This window comes from Marmota marmota, unplaced genomic scaffold (genome assembly GCF_001458135.2).
Source record: "Marmota marmota marmota unplaced genomic scaffold, marMar, whole genome shotgun sequence".
NCBI lineage: Eukaryota > Metazoa > Chordata > Mammalia > Rodentia > Sciuridae > Marmota > Marmota marmota.
In genome coordinates this window covers 46693758-46714365 of record NW_026000174.1, presented here as the reverse complement: position 1 = coordinate 46714365, position 20608 = coordinate 46693758, and the positions used below count along the sequence as shown (strand labels likewise).

The following is a 20608-nucleotide window of genomic DNA, read 5'->3' as shown; positions in this document are numbered from 1 at the left end:
TAAAAAAATGCAAATATTCACCCAAGTCTATCACATCATGTGAAAGGCCTCTTTAGGGCCACTTAACAGCAGAGAGTATAGCTGGGCCCAGGAGTCCTTTCTGAGAGGACGGTAGTGACCTTCAGCTGAGCTCACCAACGCCATGGCCACTGGCCCCACGAGCTAACAAGCACCTGAAATGTGGTTGGTGCCACTGAGATGGAATTTCCACTTTATTTAATTTTGAACAGCCACACACATGGGCACATACAATATTGTGGCCAGGATGGGCTATTTTTTCTTCCCTTTTTATAATATATCATGACTACCTTCTCACACCAGTATAGATCAATCGATTTCATTCTTTTGAATGGTAGCCTAACTCTTCCACCTAGGGAATGTCATGTTTTATTAAGTCAGTCCCCTCTGGACGCATGTTTAGGAAGTGTTCAGTTTTTGTTATGGCAAAGAACACGCATATCTGAATGTCTTAAGGACCAGGTGACTGTTTTTGCAGAGTATGTACTCAGCAGTGGGTCAAAGGGCCAGTCATTCTTCACTCTGTGGCTCTGATCCCTGCCCCCACCACAGCCCAGATGTAGCACCGCAGGAAAGAGGTTGAGAGGCTAGGCCCCTAGCTCCCAAGATAGGCAGCACTGGCTGTCACTCAGGCATCAGGCTTGCTCTGTCACTCACTCACTGTGATAGGCAGAATAAGTGTCCTAAGAAATCCTTCACTTCTTAACCCCCAGGACCAGTGAATTTTACCTTATATGGCAAAACCCGTGACAAAGTTAAAGACCTTGAGCCTTGGATTGTCCAAGTAAGCTCCAGAATGCAATCAAATACACCCTCATGAGGGTGGGGCTACAGAAGGACAGCAGAGAAGAGAGACAAGCATGGGGGGAGGGGAGGCAATGTGAAGGCAGGTGGAAACTAAGACAATGCAGATCCAAGCCCAGGAATGCTAGCAACCACCAGAAGATGAAGAGGGAAGAAACAGATCTTCCCCCCCCCCCCATAGTCTCCAGAGGATGAACAGCCCTAAAACACCTTGGTTCTGGACTCTGGACCTCCAGAACTCTGAGAGAATAAATTTCTGTTGTTTTAAGCCATAAGAGTTGTGATAATTTGTTACAGCAGCTACCAAAAACTAATACACTCACTAAGTAGCCTTGGACCACTCTGAACTGCAGTTTCTATATCAAAGAAGTAGAAAAAGGGGGAGTTATCTTTAGAGTTGCAAAGACCAGAAAGACCGGCTGTGAAGTGTCTGTCTTAATTCCTGAGACTGTACAAGTGCTAGGCCAGGTACTGTGGAGTTTCAGGGTATAGGTACCAAAGCCAGCCTGGTGTCATCACTTCCTGTGAGGTCCCTGAACCAGTGACTTGAGATTGGTATGAGGATTAGATGAGATGATTCAACAAAGGCACACAGTAGGTGTTTGATAAACACTGCCTAATATTTGTTTTTATTGCCACCACCACTGTACTGGTCTGTCGGAGCCAAAATAACAAAATACCATGGCCCAGGTGGCTAACATGACAGAAATACATATTCTCACAGTTTTGGAGGCTGGAAGTGCAAGATCAGGTGACAGCAGGTCTGGTTCCTTCTGGGGCCTCCCTCCTTGACTGACAGACAACTCTCTCTTCTCGTTCTTTCCTCTGTGCATTCACAGCCCTGGTGTCTTTGTGCCCAAATGGCCTCTACTTCCAAGGACACTAGTCAGATTGGATTAGGGCCACCCTCACAACCTCGGTTCACCTTACTCCCCTCTTTAAAGGCCCCTTCCTCAATACAATCACATTCAAAGGTGGTAGGAGTTAAGCTTCAACATATGAATCCGGAGGGGGGCACGGTTCAGCCCAGGGCCACCGTCACCACCATCACAATATATTCTAGGCCTAAGGTTCTCTGTGCCTTCAAGAAATTAGAGTGTAGGTGGGCATTCTCTCCTGAAGGGCCACTGCAGTTTTAATGTCCTTCTAGAGCAGTTGAGGTGGTTGGTTTGGGTGCTGAAGGGTTTCTTGAGGTTATGTGGATAGCAGGGTCCTGGATCCACGGAGCTCCGAGGTTCCTGGGGGTTCCTGACCCAGCTCGAGAGACTCACCTCCCATGGGTTTCTTGGAAAACCTCTGCACTCGGGATCCAGGATGTGTTTGTTGGAGAAAAAGGCTGTTGTCTCAGTTTCTCCTCACAGCTGCCAGGGACCGGGCAGGGCTCGGGGGCATGGCCCAGCCTGCCCAGCCTGGGGTAGAGGAGGACAATGGTGCCCTCAGTGGAAAATGCAAATTAATTCCACTAAGGCTCCAACCTCTGACTCTGAAAAGGGAAGTAGAGTCATGGCACAACAACTTGAAATCAAGAAGTGGGCGGCTTAGAATAACCCTGAGGCTTCCAGGAAAAGGCCATTCTGAGTGTAAATAACAGAGAAAACTGAGCCACGTGGCCTGAAGTGACTGCCCAGAACCCGGGGAGAGGACAGTTCCCAGGGAAATGAGCCATGGACACTCGGCCCTCGGGAGCTCCGCAGCCAGGGCTTGTGCAGGGAGGCTTCCCTGGGTCCTGAGCCCAGAGGTGAGGCCCAGACGTCCTTCTGCACCCTCGGGCCCTAGCTACTGAGCGGCCTCAACTCAGCTGACCCACCCGCTACTTAATGACAGCCAGAAGGATCTTTCTAAGGATGATGACCACCGCACCACTGTGCAGCAGACACGTGACATGAATTCCCTCAGTACTCTAAAAACGGGCCGAGGGCACCGTGACCTGTAACGAAACAGAAGAGAACAAGGTGGCAAAGTGCCTGGCATTTCAGGGAAATTGCACATGGAGTGTGCGCCCAGGTTTACTTTGAGTCAAAGCTATAGCATGTAGCGCTCAAACTCCACTGAGGCCCCTGGGTCTCACCCTCACCACCACCCAGGTTGGCTGCGCTACCAGCCCCAAGACGTTAACTTGCCTAAGCGCTTGTGAGGGAGGGTGCTGGAGCAAAAGCCCAACAGTCCAGGGCCCACAACACTCCCACCACTCTGTCACTCCAGGACTCTCCAGGGCTCCCCCAGCTCTTAGAAAGAATCCCCAAGCCCCAGCCTAGCACCCTGGCCTCCCACCCCTCTGCATGCCAGCTTGTTGGCCTTCCTTTCCTGCACCACTACCTCCTCCTTCCCTGCCCCAGGACATTTACATATGCCATACCCTTTGCATGAAATATTTTCCACTCAGTTCTCAGTGCTCAAACCCACACACTGGTTATCATTCATCTTCTCTTGTTCAGGAAAGCCCTCCTTTCCCTTCAATTTTGATTAGTTCCCATCTCCACCTTGTTTGTAGTCTTATCACAAACTATCTCACCCAAGAACGACAGAATTATTTGTCATAGTGTTTGCAAGGCCCACAGGCAGGCACTATGTCTGTCTTGTTCTCAGGTACATCCCCAGGTCCGACTATAGCACTGAGTGTAGCAGGTGGTCACTAAGGAGGGGATGAGCCAGCTACATGAGGCACTCCTGCTGGGTGTCCAGGAACCGTAAGCCAGTGTCAGCTCAGAATATCCACACATAACGTTACACATACAAATACCCAAACACCGTGCTGTTGAAATCTGTCCAACCCTGGTTCAAGTCCAGGGTCTACAACTTCTCGCTGGGGACCTGGGTAAGTTCACTTTTCTCCTCTGTCAGATGAGCCTTAGACCCATTACACTTATCTCAGTGTCATTCAGATTAAAAACAAGATCCCTTAGATCATGTTCTGGCACAGAATAGGGACCAGCGATGTTGTAACTAGCATTATTATTTGTGTTCAACACTGTATTCTTCACAAAACCCTCTCAGGCTCCAAAAAGTGGTGTGTGGGCAGGGTGTGGGGAGATGGGCACTCTGCTACAGTCTGGGGCAATTGCCATAGGGGGAGGAAAATTTGACAGGCGCTACCAAAATGACAAAGGCCATACCCTCTGACCCACCTCTGCTACTTCCAGGAATATTACCCCAGGCATGTCGAGCGGCTTATGGAACAAGGGTTTCCACTGCAGCCTTCCTTACGCAAGCAGTGGACTGGCAATGACCTAAATGCTCGCTAACGGAGACTGGCCGTGCACCCCACAGGTCCAAAAGCCCCAGGAGCTCTAGAGAAGAGAAAGCTCTGTGTGCATCAGCTAGGGTGTTTTTCAGGGGAGACTTTGAGCAAAGAAACAGGGCAAGCACAGGTGTATCTGATGCTGCCACCTACGTAAAACACAAGAAAGACCATTTATAAACTCTACTGCACGCACACAGGGATCTCCAGGAGGACAAACTGGTAACACTGGGAACACTGGTTTCCCCCGGCAGGCAGCTGGGTGGCAGGGCCACTGAGGAGAGAGCCTTTCTCTGCAAGCCCTTCTGTGCCTTCTGAATTGTGAACCTGCATTATTATTCAAATAAATAAATAAAGACAACAGTGCTCCCCCCACCACCACCAAATTAAAAAAAGACAAAAATAAATAAAGCCTCTATGATTTACTCAAATTCAGGAGGGTCAGGACTGAAACTTGATTTTTGATCCCAAAACAGGGCTATCAATTATAGTCCATCACTCATTCATTCATATACTTAATACAAATGTACTTATTCAGCACTTACTCCACAACAGGGCTGACTTGTGTAGGGACACAGAAGCCAGGAAATAAAGATTGGTGGAAAAGAAGATGAAAAGCAGAACTAATTTCTTTCCCCCTTTTGGGCAGCATACACCATGAAGGGGCCAGAGAAACTGGGTTTGACCCTCACAGTGAGCGAATGGACGATACCTTTGTCACCAGCTCCTACCTTTGTCACCAGCCCCTCCCCAGCCTAAACGAGGCACTGATACTCAATCCCAGCTGGCTTTTGCCATCTCAGGTTACAAGTCCATTTTTGCCATACCTGATTTTTCCTGAGAAGACTCAAACTCATATTTTTTTAAAAATGTGAAACCTCCTGATCTGTAAGTGTTGATAACTGGTTCAGCCAGCGGGTTGGCACTTTTGGAAACAAACATATAGGTTTGTGACTTTATTCTATCGCATCACAGCTATTACACGTAGGCTTCTCGGACCAGTGACCCAGAGCCTAAGCCAGGTGTTACGTAAGCCTGAACTCACCAGCCGCTGTGGCCAGGGGAAGTCACTTCACTTCCCTGGGTCTGTGGACTAATCAGTTAATTAAGGACTTGGCCTAGCGGATGGCCAGGATGATAATCAGCATTGCCAACTGGGCACACTGGTCACCTCTGAGACTGGGTGGGGCCCTTGGACCCTAACACAGCACTAACCCAGACCCAGCACCCAGACAATGCTTCCACTCCACCTCCCATCACCTAGCTAACTCACCTCTTGACTCAAAGCTCATCCTCACCCCATCGCTGGTTCTTCCACAGAGCCCCAGGCACCCCTCGTATTCACACACACACACACACACACACACACACACACACACACCCAGTCAACCATACAACCAAGAGACAGGCCAGCAGCACCCAAGGTACGGGCAACAGACACTCATACCAAGCACAGCCCTCCACGCCAATACAGGAAACCAGATCTAGACTCCATGCACATCCCCCAGCCCCACTGGATGGACACCAGGTCAAAGTAGGTTTCAAAGAGCAGTGGGCCACTTGGTCAAATCAACTGCGTCTCATGGCTGTTTCTTTGCCATCATTATAGCTGATCAGAATCATATCCACTGCCACCAGAGGCTGGTGACGATGAGCAGGATTGGGCCAATCCTCTATTTGCATTTATTATCTCAGTTAATTTCTACTCCAAACCAACGTAGTAAGTTTTATTATTCCCATTTTTCAGATAAAGAAACTGAAGCACCGGGATTCCAAAGGCAGAAAACCACGAAGAGGGACCAAGAGTCACATCCTATGTGATTCCAAAGTCTGAGCTCCCAACGCCCCTGCTTTACACAACACGCAGGTCTGCCACACACTGAGGCCAGAGACTGGGCACTGAGCACTGCTTCTCTTCATGAGCATCACCAACAGCCTCTTACCTCTGGGGCAGCACATTGTCCCTTCCAGGAAGGAGGCTTTGTTTCTGCAGGGCACTTACCCAAGAGGCTGAGGTCACTGGGTTTGTTTACTCACTCTTCAAAGACAAAGGCTTGGCCTGTCTTGTCTGCTACTGTATCCTGATGCTGAGCACAGCGTGGTGCACATAAAAAACACCTGACAAATATTTTCAAATGATGGGAAGAAAAGTGGTCTTTCAAGCCTCAGGAAGAGCAGCCTTCATTTCTAAAGGACCAAAAGAATAATCTTCAGGGCCCACCTAGCTCAGGTCCACCTAGGCACTATTGCATGCAGGGATGTGGACCTCAGTCACACGGGCAAGGAACCCCGGGTCTGTTTTGCAGAACCTACAAACACAGCAGTGCAGAGGAGTGGGCTGCCTCGCAGGGCCCGTTTATTTTTATTAAGGAGCAACCTTCACAAGTCTTAGGAGACAAAAGCCAGCCAAGGGACAAATACTGACTCTTCCAAACAAATAAATGTTAAGGGTCAAGTGTGCACCATGGAAAAGGCTCAACAGGAAGCATGAGACAACTTTCTCAGCACTCCCCTGGAAACCAAACGCAGACAGAAGAGTCTGGGAGTCCAAATTTGGGCAGCAGTAAATATCACAGCAAACAGGATGCAAGCCCGAGGTTTATCTCTGCTCAACAGCATTCACTAAGTGTCCCCGGGACTCAGAACGATTTATCTTCACCTAGAAGTAATTATATGATCACATCACCATTTGGATCTGCAAACCACTGTATAATCAACAAAAACATCCCCTTCTTTGGAACAAGTTAAGCAAAACTGTGGGAAATGCCACACATCTTATTTACTCCCCCATAAGCCCCACTTTAAGTATCAAGTTTCTTGGAGTGCAAATTGTTTGGGTGTGGCCCATAAGTGCCATCTCAAGTGATTCTGCTGTGCCTACCAGATGATAAGCCAAAACGTCTAGACACAAGTGCTAGCTAAGACTGACCATTGTGGGAAAATTACATTTTTGATGCATCACGCATACAAAACCCTGGTGGGTAAGAGAGCTAACACCACGGCGGCCAGCCAGTAAGAATTTCAAGCGTGGGAAAACGGGCTCCAGATTAAAATGTTCTATTTTGTTAAAAATCAGCTTTATTCTCTCATTGCAGAAATGCTTTTCCGTGAGAGAAGGAGTGAGGGAAAAGAAAATTCTCACCAGGTGGTGTAGCCAGGTGTAGAGTGTTTGAAGAGGGCTAACCCAACACAGATCACTTCGTGAAGGCCGTGAGTCCTGTGCAAATCCACTCAACCAAATGCATGAAGGTCCAGCGAGTGCCAGGATCCAAGTAAAGAAAACCACAGAGGAAGAAAGTACCTGCTTCCAGGGATCTCAGAGTCTCACAGCAATATCCAGAAGTAATACTGAAAATGCAACTCCACACCCAGGGCTGTAACTGAAGACGGGCCGTTGAGACAGGACGGAGGCAGAAAGGTTAAATCACATTCTAGAATTACAAGGCAAAGCTAATGAAAGGTCAACTCTTCTTGGGTTCTCCGTTTCTTTGCCAGTGACTCTAAAAAACATGGGCACTGGGGCCTGCAAAGGAAATTTCTAGAAGGAAAAGCAAACTTTAATAGGCAAGAGATTGAAGAACTAAGCAGTGGGGCTGGGGTTGTGGCTCAGTGGTAGAGCGCTCGCCTAGCCCATGCGAGGCCCTGGGGTCCATCCTCAGAACCACATAAAAATAAGTAAAATAAAGATATTGTGTCCAACTACAACTAAAAAATAAATATTTAGAAAAAGGTGAGGAGTACGCAAGGTCTTCATGAGAGTCCAGGGTAGGATGAAAACATCTCATTTTAACACCTAGGAAGAACCTACAGTACTGGCTGGAGGAGTGGAGATCTGACTCCTAAAAATAACAATAAAAGGGGGAGAAAAAGGGGAGTTATCTTAAATTAATTATCTTAAAAATAAGAATTAAAAAGACAAGAAAGGATGGCAAACTCCTCAATGTCTACAAGGGCCAAGGTCAAGAACATGACCGAGATTAAAGGGCCCGGTGGGGTCTGTGGCAAACCAAGGAGCATCCTCAGTCTTTGTTTTTTAAAGAAAAAGGTGAGAAACCAAGTTTACATTCTGACTCTCCCAACTTTTAAAAACTAAAATATTTTTCTTTTGTTTCTCTTCAAAATAGGATGCAAGCCAAACAATATATGAATATGTCTCCTGCCAAAGTCTGGCCCACAGGCTACCAGTTTGAGACCCTCATGTTAGAGTGGGTGGAAAAAAATGTAAACAGTTGGTGACCTTGAAGGCTAAAGGAACAGTAAAGACAGATGTTGTGAAGGCTTCTGACTGAGGCCTGGGGGTAAATGAATGAAGTACTCGGAAAAATAAATAAAGTGAATGAATCAATAAAAGGAACCCCCAGGGGCTGGGGATGTGGCTCAAGCGGTAGCGCGCTCGCCTGGTATGCGTGCGGCCCGGGTTCGATCCTCAGCACCACATACACACAAAGATGTTGTGTCTGCCGAAAATTAAACAATAAAAATAAATAAAAATTATAAAAATAAATAAATAAATAAATAAAAGGAACCCCCAGAGGCCCAGGGCATTCCACTCACCACAAACATCTGCACAGCACTTTAGAGTTTCTATAGCTCTTCCCCATGTGATCCCCTCAACAGCCCAAGAGATAGGTGTTGCTGTCACCTCTATTTTAGAAGGGAAGAAATTCTAATCAGAGCATTTAAGCAACTTACCTGTGGTACCACAGCTACAGCACCAGAACTCCAGTCTAGGACCTGTACTTTTCCAAAATCTCAAAAGGGAGCACTCTGGGATATCTCTGTCAACTTCTTATTGAACAAAGTAGTGTCCCTAGAGGACACATTCCAAAACCCCAGTGGATGCCTGAAACCACAGGTAGTAGCAAACTCTGAATACGCTATACTTTTTCCTATGCGTACATACATATGATAAAGTTTAACTTATAAAGTAAACAAAGTAAGAGATTAACAATAAAACATAAGTGCAACAATATACTGTAATAAAAGTTTGCACGTTGGGGCCATTAAGTAAAATAAGGGTTAAAATTGAACACAAGAACAGCGATGCTGTGACAGCCCATCCAATAACCTTAATGGCTACTGGGTGACTAATAGGCAGGTAGTATATACAGCAAGGATCCACTGGACGAAGACATGATTTGATCTTGAGCAGGACTGACCAGAACAGCACAAGATTATACCACACTGCTCAGAGGGGTGCATGATATAAAACATGAATTTCTTATTTCTGGAATTTTCCATTTAATACTTTCCAACCATGATTGATTGTGGTTAACTGAAACTGAGGAAAGTAAAACCACAGATAAGGGGGAGATACTGGATAGATTCCTAGGCCCTTCCTCTGGTGATTCTGACACATTAGGCCTGAGGTTTGGTACAGAAATATGTACCAAATTTCTTCCTGAAAATCTGATGTACAACCAGGCTAAATACTTCTGGTCTAGATCAATGTTCTCAACCACTGGTAATTTTGTCCCCCATTCCCCAGGAGATGTTCAGCATGTATGGATACATTTTTGATTGTCACCCCAGTGGGGGGTAAGGGCGGAAAGAGCTATGGGTGTCCAGTGGGTAGTTACCAAGGCTGCTGCTAAACATCCTACAGTGCACAGGACAGTCTCACAACAAAGAATTCTTCAGCCCCAAATGTCAAAAGAGCCAAGGCTGAGAACCTGCATTAAAACTCTTGTGTCTAAGAACTCACACTGGAGGCTGAGAATCGGCCCAATCAACATCACCTGGGAGTGTGTTAGATGTTCAGGCCCCAGCCCAGCCCCAGTGACTGGCATTCTGTGGTGTAGTAGGACCTCCAGATGATTGGTGGGCACTTTGAGAAGCATGGCTCCTGAGCATGCTTCCTTAGCCATGGTGGAAAGGATCCTCAATGGCAGGCTGGTCTCACTGTTTTATAGATAGAAAAACTGAGGTCTAAAGTAATTGAGCAAGCTGCCCACGGGCCTGGAGCTAGCTCATGTCAGAGCTGAATTGGAGTCCAGGTCTCAACTCTCTGACCTGTGTTATCTCCCAGATGTTAACTGGGACCCAACATGGGCTCATTCAACAACTCTGCTCCCCTGGAAAGCTGATGCTGACCTTGGAAGGTGTGTGTGTGTGTGTGTGTGTGTGTGTGTGAAGTGGGTGAGGGATGAAGGTTTCTTTTTAATGCCTGAAAGAAATCTATTGTCCTGCAGATGAAGAATTAAAAAAAAAATTATCTCAAACACCATGGAGGATTACCATGTTTACCCACTAATTTTGCCTCCAGATACTTTACAAGGAAAACAGCCTTACCGCTCCCCAGTGGGGGGGCCAGCAGTCAGCAAGATGCAGCCAAAGCTCTCCAAAATGACGGCAGCAGCCAGTGCGGTCTCCCTCAAAGACATCTGGAGAATGATGCTGAACCAGTGCCAAAGGAGGCTTTAGAATTAAACAGCAAGCGTAAAACGGTTTACCCCCAGGATTTACGCAGCTGAGGTCATGAGCAGGTTGTGACAGGGTCCGAAGCAGCTTAGCTCAGACTAATACAGACACATATCAGAGCCAGGAGGAGATTTCTGCCCCTGGCCCTTGGGAAGAAGACAAAAACAAATTCTCTGAGCTATTCTTCCAGGATCCACTTACATTGACATAACTCCAGGGCCCTAAACCAACGCCAAAGGAGCTCAAACCAGTCCCTTAATCCTTGTATTTGCAAGGAACCCAACTGCCCTAAACCAAACACAGAACTCAATCAGTGTTGAAAAGAACCAGGAAAGTTGGAGAAAGTTCTGTAAGGAGGGAAGCAAGCAGAGAAGCAATGAAAAGAACCAGGAAAGTTGGAGAAAGTTCTGTAAGGAGGGAAGCAAGCAGAGAAGCAAGAAATTGGAGGTGTTTGCTGTGTTTGGCAACAAAGTGAAGACTGAATACTGATGGGTAGGTGAGAGATTGAGTGACAGTGTGACCACTGTCCCTTCCCAGGCCAGTGCTAGTAACTCTCTATATTCAAAATTGAAGAAAGGGAAGGAGGATGAAAACCCAGAGAGAGAGAGATACACGAGTTTATGTACCGCATAATTCCATGCAAAATAAACTGCACAAATAATTATGATAGGTCAGATAGCGGCAGATAGTGGGCACCATTCTTCCCACAGTCCATGGTCAAAAGAGGAAGAGCAATCTGATGTGTCCCATCCCTCTCCACAGCCCTTCTGGATTCCATCTGAGCTCTGCAGAGGCTGCTGGAGCCGGCTGAACATACCCATGAGCCTCTGTTTCTTAACGAAGCCAGAGTATAATGTATAATGATGTCATGTATTTTCCTGCTATAGAAATGTAATATTTTTAAATGGGGGGACAGAGACTGTCCTCTATACATTTGAAGAATAAGTAAGAGTCTCTAAAAATTCTTGACTCTGTTACAGCTGGAAATATCGCAGTTCAAATAAAAGTCAGCTTAAGTTTAATAGACTTTAAAATTCCTAGTTGACAGTAATTAGAGAGCAAGAAGTATTTCTTTAAACTCCGCTAGAGAGAACTTAATCCAATTTAGGTAATCACTAACCTTTGCTTTTTCGTCTCTCTCTTTCTCTCACCCTTCAGTGAAATCCAAGGATTGATCTACAAAGGCCATAAACTGGCAAAGCATAAGAAAAGAACATTTAAAGAGAGAGATTGGAATGACTCTTACCTCAAAGGGCCAAGTCCAATTAGCACGGAAACAGGTCCCATAGGCTCTCTAATTTAGGGGGACTATAAGCTGGCACCAAATAATAGGAGGTCTTCTGAGGAAAGAGGAGGTACTCCTGATTTTTCCTCACTGGGAGCCTCATCCAGCACATTGATCAACAGGTCTTGCTCTGCAGTGTGACCACTGTCCCTTCCCAGGCCAGTGCGAATAACTCTCTGTATTCACAGTATCCTCAGGCGTGGTGTCTCCTTTCATGGAACTGCTATAAGAATCACCCTTCAGCCCCCATTGTTCCACCGTATCCTATCCCCTCATTTTAGACTTTCCACACTGCTCTGGCTTTGACTTCTGATCTAGAAACTTCCATGTGAATCATTAGGACCTTCTTGAGAACTTAGGACACTGGGTTCTTCATGAAAGGCTTTCAAAGGTATATGTCAAAACGGACTGGAGGCTGGTATGGTGGTACTTGCCATATTCCCAACTACTTGGGAGGCTGAGGCAAGAGGATCTCAAGTCTGAGGCCAGCCTGGGCAACTAGTGAGACCCTGTTTCAAAATCCAAAATTAAAAGGGCTGGGAATGTCGATCAGTGGTAAAGGGCCCTAGGTCGTATCCCTAGGATTAGAACAAACAACTGTGTTAAGAAGAATGAGAGGCTTAAGGTAATGACTGTGTGACCCTGGGAAAGTAATAAGGCTCTCTGAGGCTGTTTTCTTATCCTAATGCAGATAAAATAATATCTCCCTTCCCAGATTGTTGAGAGGCTGAAATACCATTACCATAGCTATACCTGGTTCACTGTAATTACTCAATAAATTAACTCTTTTGTTCTAATCATTCAAGTTTAAAGGAAACCTTGGATCCCCAGGCCCTACTGAAAATGTGAATTAACTCAAGGTGGCCTCTGATGGTCTATTACTGTCTTGCATTCTTTAGACCAAGAGCCTCCTTCTTGGCTCCAATGTGGAATCTCCCCTTCTGCTTATCAGGTCTGTTCTGCTCTCTCTGTTCCAAATTCCAAACCCCGTGTCCTGTACAAAATCCACAAAGTATCATGCTCCAGAATTTCATCAAGTGAGATATCAATTCACACACTGGCTTATTGACAGATGATCATATCTATAAGCATTGCCTTTAACAAGTATTTACATTTTGCATATAGACAGGCAACTCTGGGAACAAACCTTTCATGATAGACATTATAGGGCCCTTTCAGAGGAACCTCTATGCTATTTCTCAAAATCTAGCCCTGAAAAAAAGGATTAGGAAAAAAGCTCACAATTTAAGAAAGATTCCCGCATATTTTATCTGTATGAGGGTAGTACAAAAAGAATGAAGCCAGGGAAATAGGTAACCACATACACACCTACAAATCATTAGGATGGAGAAATCTGGAAAAAATAGGTTAACTTAGTGAACATACTTTAAGTCAACAAGCAAGCTAAGTAGTATGACATTTAGGTCTGAACCGTCAGCATGAAATTTTCAGATACTCAGTGTAACTATTCTAAAGACAAGATTGGGGGCTTTTTCAATAATTGTGCCACTTTGTGATATTTCTTGATATTAAAAAAATAAATAAAAGTCCACCAATGCAATCACCTATAAGATGATCTAATCAACAACTGGGGAATCAAGACATCTCCAGTCTCTAAGCCTGGAGTAACAACTCGAAATCCATTTTGAGTTCCATGCCCGTGTGTGGAGTCTTAGACAAATTATTTAAATTCCCTGAGCCTCAGTGATCTCACCTATAGATCAGAGATGTGATAATGCTTACATCAGTTTTTCAGTGTGGATCATAGGTTATCAAAGTGCAAAGTTTGGTATAGTAAGATCTGGAGAGGTGTTCGTAACACCCCCCCCCCTTTTTTTTTAAGAAGGGGAATATTTTTGTAATGCTCCAACACAGAACATTATTGAAATCACACCCTTTGAAATAAATATACACCATGGCTCTCTGGACCTGAAAGGAATGAGGCCCCACTCTTGAGAAACACCCTAGACTGAGGTAAGAGCTAGTCTAACTGACCTATTTCTGGCGCCTTTCTTCCTTTATACATGAATAGTTCCAGCTGTTGGCAACATCTCTTTCTCTCTCTCTCTCTCTCTCTCTCTCTCTCTCTCTCTCTCACACACACACACACACACACACACACACACAAAACCAAACCTGAAAGGACTGTGTCTGAGGATGGAAAAACTGAAGACAACTTTGAGGATGACCAAGCATCCCTTCCTTACCTGCAAGGTTACATTCGATAGAAACCATTCTCAACAGCTCCTTTAATCAATTCTAGGGCTCAATATGGCCACCAGAGAAGACCGATCTGCCAGGTTCCACTGAGAGGAACCTCCCTCAAGTTCACTGGGAATCCCAGCAGGGACTAACTTCAGAATGTGGCCAAGTTTGTTTCTGTGAGCTCCATTTCCCCTCCTGACCCACTTGGTGCTTCGTATTGTCAGCAAAGCACCTTCCACCTCGAAAGACATTTACCAGAGCTCAGCACTATGACATTTTGCAGTATTTAGGGCAATGAAATGTGAGGGCTGCAAACCTGTAGTGATCAGAATCGCCCAAGGGAGGTAAAAGGGGGGGTGGGGCAGTCTCCAACTCATCTATCTGTATAATGGGGGTGCGATGGAAGGATGGAGGCAATCATGACCGTGGCCTTCCGTGGACTGCTGTGGTCCTTAACAGGAGTCAGATCTGATTCTGCACATATTGCCTGGGCAACAGGTCCAGAGTTCCGCGCGAATAGGAATGCCCGGAGACTAGCCGAGCCCAGAGCTTTGTCCATGCGGGTCTCTGGAGCAGTCTGCTGGACCGCCTCGCGTGAACCTCCCGTCTTGTGGGGCGCATCTCACTGCTGTAATTGAAACCTTGCACACCGCAGGATTGCAGTGCCGTCTATAAATACTCACTGCCTTACTGCTGACAAACAAAACGCGGGCTCCCGGCACCGCGGGGGAAGAAGCGGCGGCATGTGATCTAGGACAGGGGACTGGTAGAGCTGGGGAAACCCCTACTGCCAACCAGGGAGGCACCCTATTTCTGAAGCTGTTTGGGTCAACCCCGGGCGGCAGTCCTAGGAAGGGAAGGTCCGCGCCGGCGGGCTGGGGCTCCGGAGCGCCCCCTGCGCGCAGAAGCATGCCGTGCGCGCACAGTAGGCACGAGAGGAAAGTCTGGCCAAAGTGGTGGGAGCGCGAAAGACCAAGTCGAAACAGGACACCAGGGAGCAGACCACCGTGCGTCGGTCGGTCGGCCTTGGGTCCTTCCCGCTGTCCTCCCCGGCTCCGTCTCCCTCGGGCTGCTCTCCTGTCCGCCCACTGCGAAGCGTGAGCGCCCAGCGGCGCGGGACAAAGTGACTGCCTTCCCTCTTCTTCCACGCCACCTTCCAGAAAATAGGGGACTGCCTGAAAAGGGCTGTTTCGGGGACTCTCAGTCTCCAGGGCCTGAGCATAGGCAGCTCACTAGATGGGCCCCGCCGGCCGAGGGAACCAAGCAACCAAGAAAACTTTCTCTTTCGACCTTTTGACTCAGTCTGAGTCCCACGACCAGCAGCATCCCCCAGTCCCACTCACAGCGGTCCCTCGCCACCCGCAGGCGCGGATCGCGGTCTCCCCCGTCCCCGCCCACACCTTGGTGGTCGTAAGTCTGGTCCCCTACGCCCACCTGCAGCGTCCGATCGAGGGATTCTTAACCATGCGGGGTCCTCACACTGTTGCGCCCAAAGGACGCTTTCCCCCTACTCCTTCCACCCCCGTCCCCCGCCTGAGAGTGCGCAGCGATTTTCTTCTCAATCCTGGGCGGTTTCTGAGCCTAGGACTGTGGCCCCTCCGGGGACTTCCCCACTCACCCCCTTGGGGTACCCGGCGTGAGTCACCCGCAGCCGCGCATACCCACCGCTCGCCTCTGTCCCAGACTCCGCGCGCCCGGGAAAAAGTTTCCGGTGTTAGGAAGAACGTTTTCTCACTGGAGACACGAGCGACCTGGACGGTTCTAGGCGCCGCGCTCTGCCTGCTCTGCCTGCCCTCCCTCGCTCCCTCCCTCCTCTCCCAGTCCTGCCCTCCTCTGCCTCGCATCCAGCCTCGGCTCCTCTCCCGCGCCGAGTCCGCAAACGCTGCGGGCGCGGAGCTCCCAGCGCCGGGCTGGTGACACGTTTCCCTCCTCTCTCAGCTTACGGCCGCCTCCTCCCCGCCGTTCCTCCTCCCACTTTTCCTGTCCTGTTCACAAGGCTTTATTCTCTCTCCAGCGACCCCCGCCCCACTTCACCCCATTCCACTCCTCTAGCAGCGACTCTCACCCTGCTGGGTAAAGGGCGCGAGGGGGCCCCTGCGCTTAGATGCAATTCAACAATTTCAGGAAATCCAAGTTCTTTGACTTAAAAAGCCCGGGAGGATGCAGCACATCAAGGCAGCTCTGGGCTGCATTTCTTTCACCCAAGAGCAGCTCTGCCTCCCGCCTCTACCCCAGGATGAGAGACTGCCAAGAAGCCAAGAGGTGATTCTGGGGCTCGCTTTTGGAGCAGGGCCCAGCAGAACAGAGGACTACAGACTGGAACACACACACACACACACACACACACACACACTTACTTTCTCCTGCTTCCTTCCTTCCTTATTTTTTCTTTCTTTTTCTTTTTTAAAGGAAATGTTCCCAGACCCACTCCAGAAGTTGTTTTAAGTGCATTAGTGAAAATATAATTCAAGCGAAGTCTCTCCCTTAGGTTTGCAAAATTCGTTTCAAGCTCCCAAATCTCCAGCTGACTTTGTAACGAATTCGTCAGAGGCTGAAATCAACAGAAAACCAAACAATCTGAAAATTAAAAACAATGTAAAACTATTTTCAAAATGTTTTTCTCTTTGGCAGGTGTTAAGAATTTGATGCAGCTGTTCGCAGGACTCAATGGCTTGCACAATTTCACCCTATGGTTGAGCAGGAAATACTTTTAAAATGCTGCCCGATCTCATATCACACTTAGGCTTTGAAACCACAGTGACATTTGCTGAGGAAAGGATGTATGTTTCTTTTTTGGCCAAAACTGAGCATAATTTGATTTAGTTTTGGGCACTGTGACCTTACAAAACCAATGCCTTGGGGTTGCTCTGGGGGAGCTGCAGTGGATGAGTGTCTGAGCAGCTCACTTGCCCAGGGATATTAGATAAAGCTAAAGGATTCTCAAAACAAACTCTAGAATGAAGTGCCTTTGAATCTCACTCCAGGAATCTCATACAGTGCAAGGCAGGCAGGTGGTTTAAGGAAGGTCTTAGAGGAGGAGAGCCAAAGCCTGCAGCCCTAAGGGCAAGGTTTAGATACCACTCTTCTTCTTCCCAACCTCAGGATAGTAGCCAGTTCACTTAAGGCTGCGGTGCCTCAGTTTACGCATACAAAAATGGAGACAAAAGTATTCCCTAGGGGCTGGGGATATAGCTCAGTTAGTTGGTAGAGTGCTTGCCTCACATGCACAAGGCCCTGGGTTCAATCCTCAGCACCACCAAAAAAAAGTATTCCTTAGGGTTGTTAGTTATATTTAATGAATTCATAGGACTTCTGCTATGACTCAAAAGATAGTAAGCCAATATGATTTTTATTATTATCCCTGGGGTCTGGGAAGTAAAAAGAGAGCTAGTTCTGCAGGGTTGCAGGGAAATCCATTTGAGAACATCCACTACACTTTGCTAACTCTATTTTCTCCTTCAAGTCTTTGTTCAATGAGGCCTTCCGCATTCTATCTACTTAGAATTGTAATTCATTCTTTCTTCCAAAACCCCCTTGTATTCTACTTTTTCTTTTTTTCTGTAGTATCTGTCAGCTTGTAACATGAAATACTTTTTTTTTGTTCTTAACATATTGTCTCTCTCTCTCTCTCACTACCTCCTACTTCCAGGATATACCCATTTGGCTCTATAAGGCACAGATTCATTTTGTCAACAGATATCCACTGATGTGGCCCAAGTGTCTAGTGTCAGGTATTAGCATAGCATCCACCCACTAAAAATTATATGAGTGAATCCATGAATAAATTCACTTAGCAAATTTATTCCATACTGACCACCTGCAGTGGGTGGGTTTTATGCAATAAGAAAATGTATTAATCACTAAGCTTGCCCAGGATGAAGAAGGCTCCCTCTGGAAGAAGTGTACTTCCTGGTAATGAAAATATTCACAACGTGGGCAGAGCCAACTTAATTGGAGCACCATTCAAGAGTAATCAAAGCCTGGAAGGGAGGTTTGAAAAACTTAAGTCAGCTGGGCACAGTGACACAGTCCTGTAATCCCAGTATTTTGGAGGCTGAGGTGAGAGGATTGCAAGTTTGAGACCACCCTGGACAAATGAGACCTTGTCTCAAAATAAAATTTTAAAAAGAGCTGGAGATGTAGAGTTTTTACTTGGCATGTGTGAGGCCCTGGGTTCAATTCCTAGCACCTCCCTCAAATAAAAAGAAGTTAAAAGCTTCTCTAACACTAAGGGTCACTGATTTAGTAAACATAATATTCTTTTTTTTTAATATTTATTTTTTAGTTTTCGGCGGACACAACATCTTTGTTTGTATGTGGTGTTGAGGATCGAACCCGGGTCGCACACATGCCAGGCAAGCGCGCTACTGCTTGAGCCACATCCCCAGCCCAACATAATATTCTTAAAGTGAGAAATAGCCAATAACTTTGGTGTAAATTAGAGCTTCTCTGATGCGAATATAGTATGCTTGTCACCACTCAAATTTTGACCACAACTCTAACTAAATACCAATAGAACATTGACTTTTCTTATTAAGGAACAGAATCTTATTAGGAGAAACCAATATAGATAATTCTTACTAAATATTCAATTATGGAGGAGGAAATTTTAGATCTTAATATTTGACGTATAAAGTTCACAGCTTGCCATGTCCAGTCTCTAAAATGAAAGTTGGCCCAATCAAGGCTGCTGTTGAAAGGGTAAGCTTTAGGCAGCCCTTTTAGAACTAAGGATAAGATACCTGACTTAAGTGTAGCCAATCCACAGAGTTGTCCTATGACATACACAGACCCCCAAATGTACTGAGTAAATCAGATTCTATTTCAGGAATGTGAAAATAAGTATAGAGAGAGTGAAAGAAAGACAGGGAGAAAGAGGTGGCAGGGGTGGGAGGGAGCACACTCATATGTAGAACAAAGCAAAGTCATGATTTTATCTGAATTCTAAATTCTAGAAGCTGCAGGCTGGCTGCCTGTGGACCAGTAAGATGTGTATTACTTGAGACCTTTATTGGATATTTTTTGAATGACTTGCCAATATTCAAATATCAGAAAGCTTCATGCAAAAACAACTTAAAAAAAAAAAAAAAAAGCAATGAATTTTCAGCTTGCCTTGAACACTCGGAAAGACCTGGCATCCTCTCACTGCAGGCTGCAGGACCAGAGTGGGCTAACTCAGCAATGCTCTTTTCCCTTTTAGGGAGGACACTCAGTTTCCAGCTTGCCACAATTCCGGCCACTCCCTGCTTCTCTTGTTTCGGGCCTGCCCACCATTTCCCTGCCACTCCCGATGCAGCTAGAGAGGGGTGCTGGCCAATGTTAGGAGGGGCCAGAACTATGAGCAATCAGAAATTATGCAACGGAATGGCATGGGCTCAAACCAATTTTTTCTCCTAGCAAGAGAACCCAGTTTTCAAGCAAAACCTCGTTGGAGTCATACAGTTTGAGCACCTCCGAGGTCAAGGAAGCCACAGGGCAGACCAGGAGGCAGCTAGGCATCAGTCAATTGGAAGAAGCAGGGGCTCTGCAGCTGCCTTGGAGTCAGAACCACCTTTCAGGTCTTGCTCTTTCCGAGGCCTGTTGTTCCACTTTTCCTTTGTTCCCTTAACAAGGCCTCTCTCCTCATCCCCATTACTCATTTCCACCCCAAGGAGCTTAACCAGATCAAGTTCAAAAGGAGTGAAGTGACTTGACCAAAGTCGTACACAAGCAAGAAAGAACAAGACAGGGGACCCTGCTACCGATTCGGTGTCCTTCTCTGACACTGAACTGATTAACTACTTCCCTCTCTGAATAATAATGCAAATGACTTCAGTTTACAGAATTATGTTGTCATTCAATACCTTAGGGTCTGGCATCACATAGGAGTGAAACTATCTGCCAAATTTATGTGTTGAAGGTCTGATGTCCCATTCAGACCAGCTTCCACGAGGCCTCAATGTCCTTGATGTCTCATTCCATGTCATAAAATTATTCCAACACAAAGGCATTATAGCCACCCATACATGTTTGTTTTTTTATAGTTGGGAAACAGGAGACCTTGAAAATCCAAGAGCCTCTGTTGCAGCCTAAGACAGTGCTCATGAGGAGCACCGGGAGGGCTCCTAGGCACAAGCACTGGAGAACACAGTTGTTCAGGTCCTCAGAGCCCAGTGATAAATGAAGTTAATATGGTGACTCATGATACATGCCAATCTAGATACGGAACTTGCATCAGCTTTCAGTACACATCCACAGTACAGCACCAGCCATAAAAACAAGACCATCCGAGAAACAAGTTCAGCGTCTGATCTAACACCGGGGTGTGAAATCAGTGACCTTTGGTACAGCAAGAAGATTTAGCCCACAACTAGAAAAAGCTTTCCTTCCTTCTGCCCTCCTTCTAATATCTAGTAGAAAAACTGAGTGCCTTGAAGTCTGGGTTTTTTTTTTTTTTAAGGGGGTGTCATTTAGGTGACATAAACAAAAAAAGAATTATTTTGGTCCCTGATATTCTTTTCTTGATAGCAATGGGGTCTTTCCAGTATGTTGGTTTTTACTATCTTTCTTGCCTTTTGGTATTGAGGAGTATCTTCCCTCCATTCTAAAGGAATTGGTATTTAATTAAATAAGCATGTATTTTTTTTAAGAGAGAGAGA

At 46.4% G+C, this 20608-nt stretch overlaps 1 protein-coding gene across 14 annotated transcripts in view; it reads right to left on the bottom strand.

The window, feature by feature from the left end:
• The window catches only part of Prr5l (proline rich 5 like), a 151482-nt gene that overhangs the window by 64337 nt on the left and 66537 nt on the right, over positions 1-20608 (bottom strand). Inside the window, exon 1 of one of the 14 annotated variants that reach the window (XM_048788614.1) lies at positions 16328-16772. The exons of 9 other annotated variants lie outside the window; for them this stretch is intronic. The gene's annotated coding sequence lies outside the window, so the exon portion shown is untranslated. Of the gene's footprint in view, positions 1-15635; positions 15878-16035; positions 16217-16327; positions 16773-20608 lie in introns of those variants that run through there. 4 more of the 14 variants (XM_048788613.1, XM_048788606.1, XM_048788619.1 and 1 more) reach the window with 4 other exon arrangements.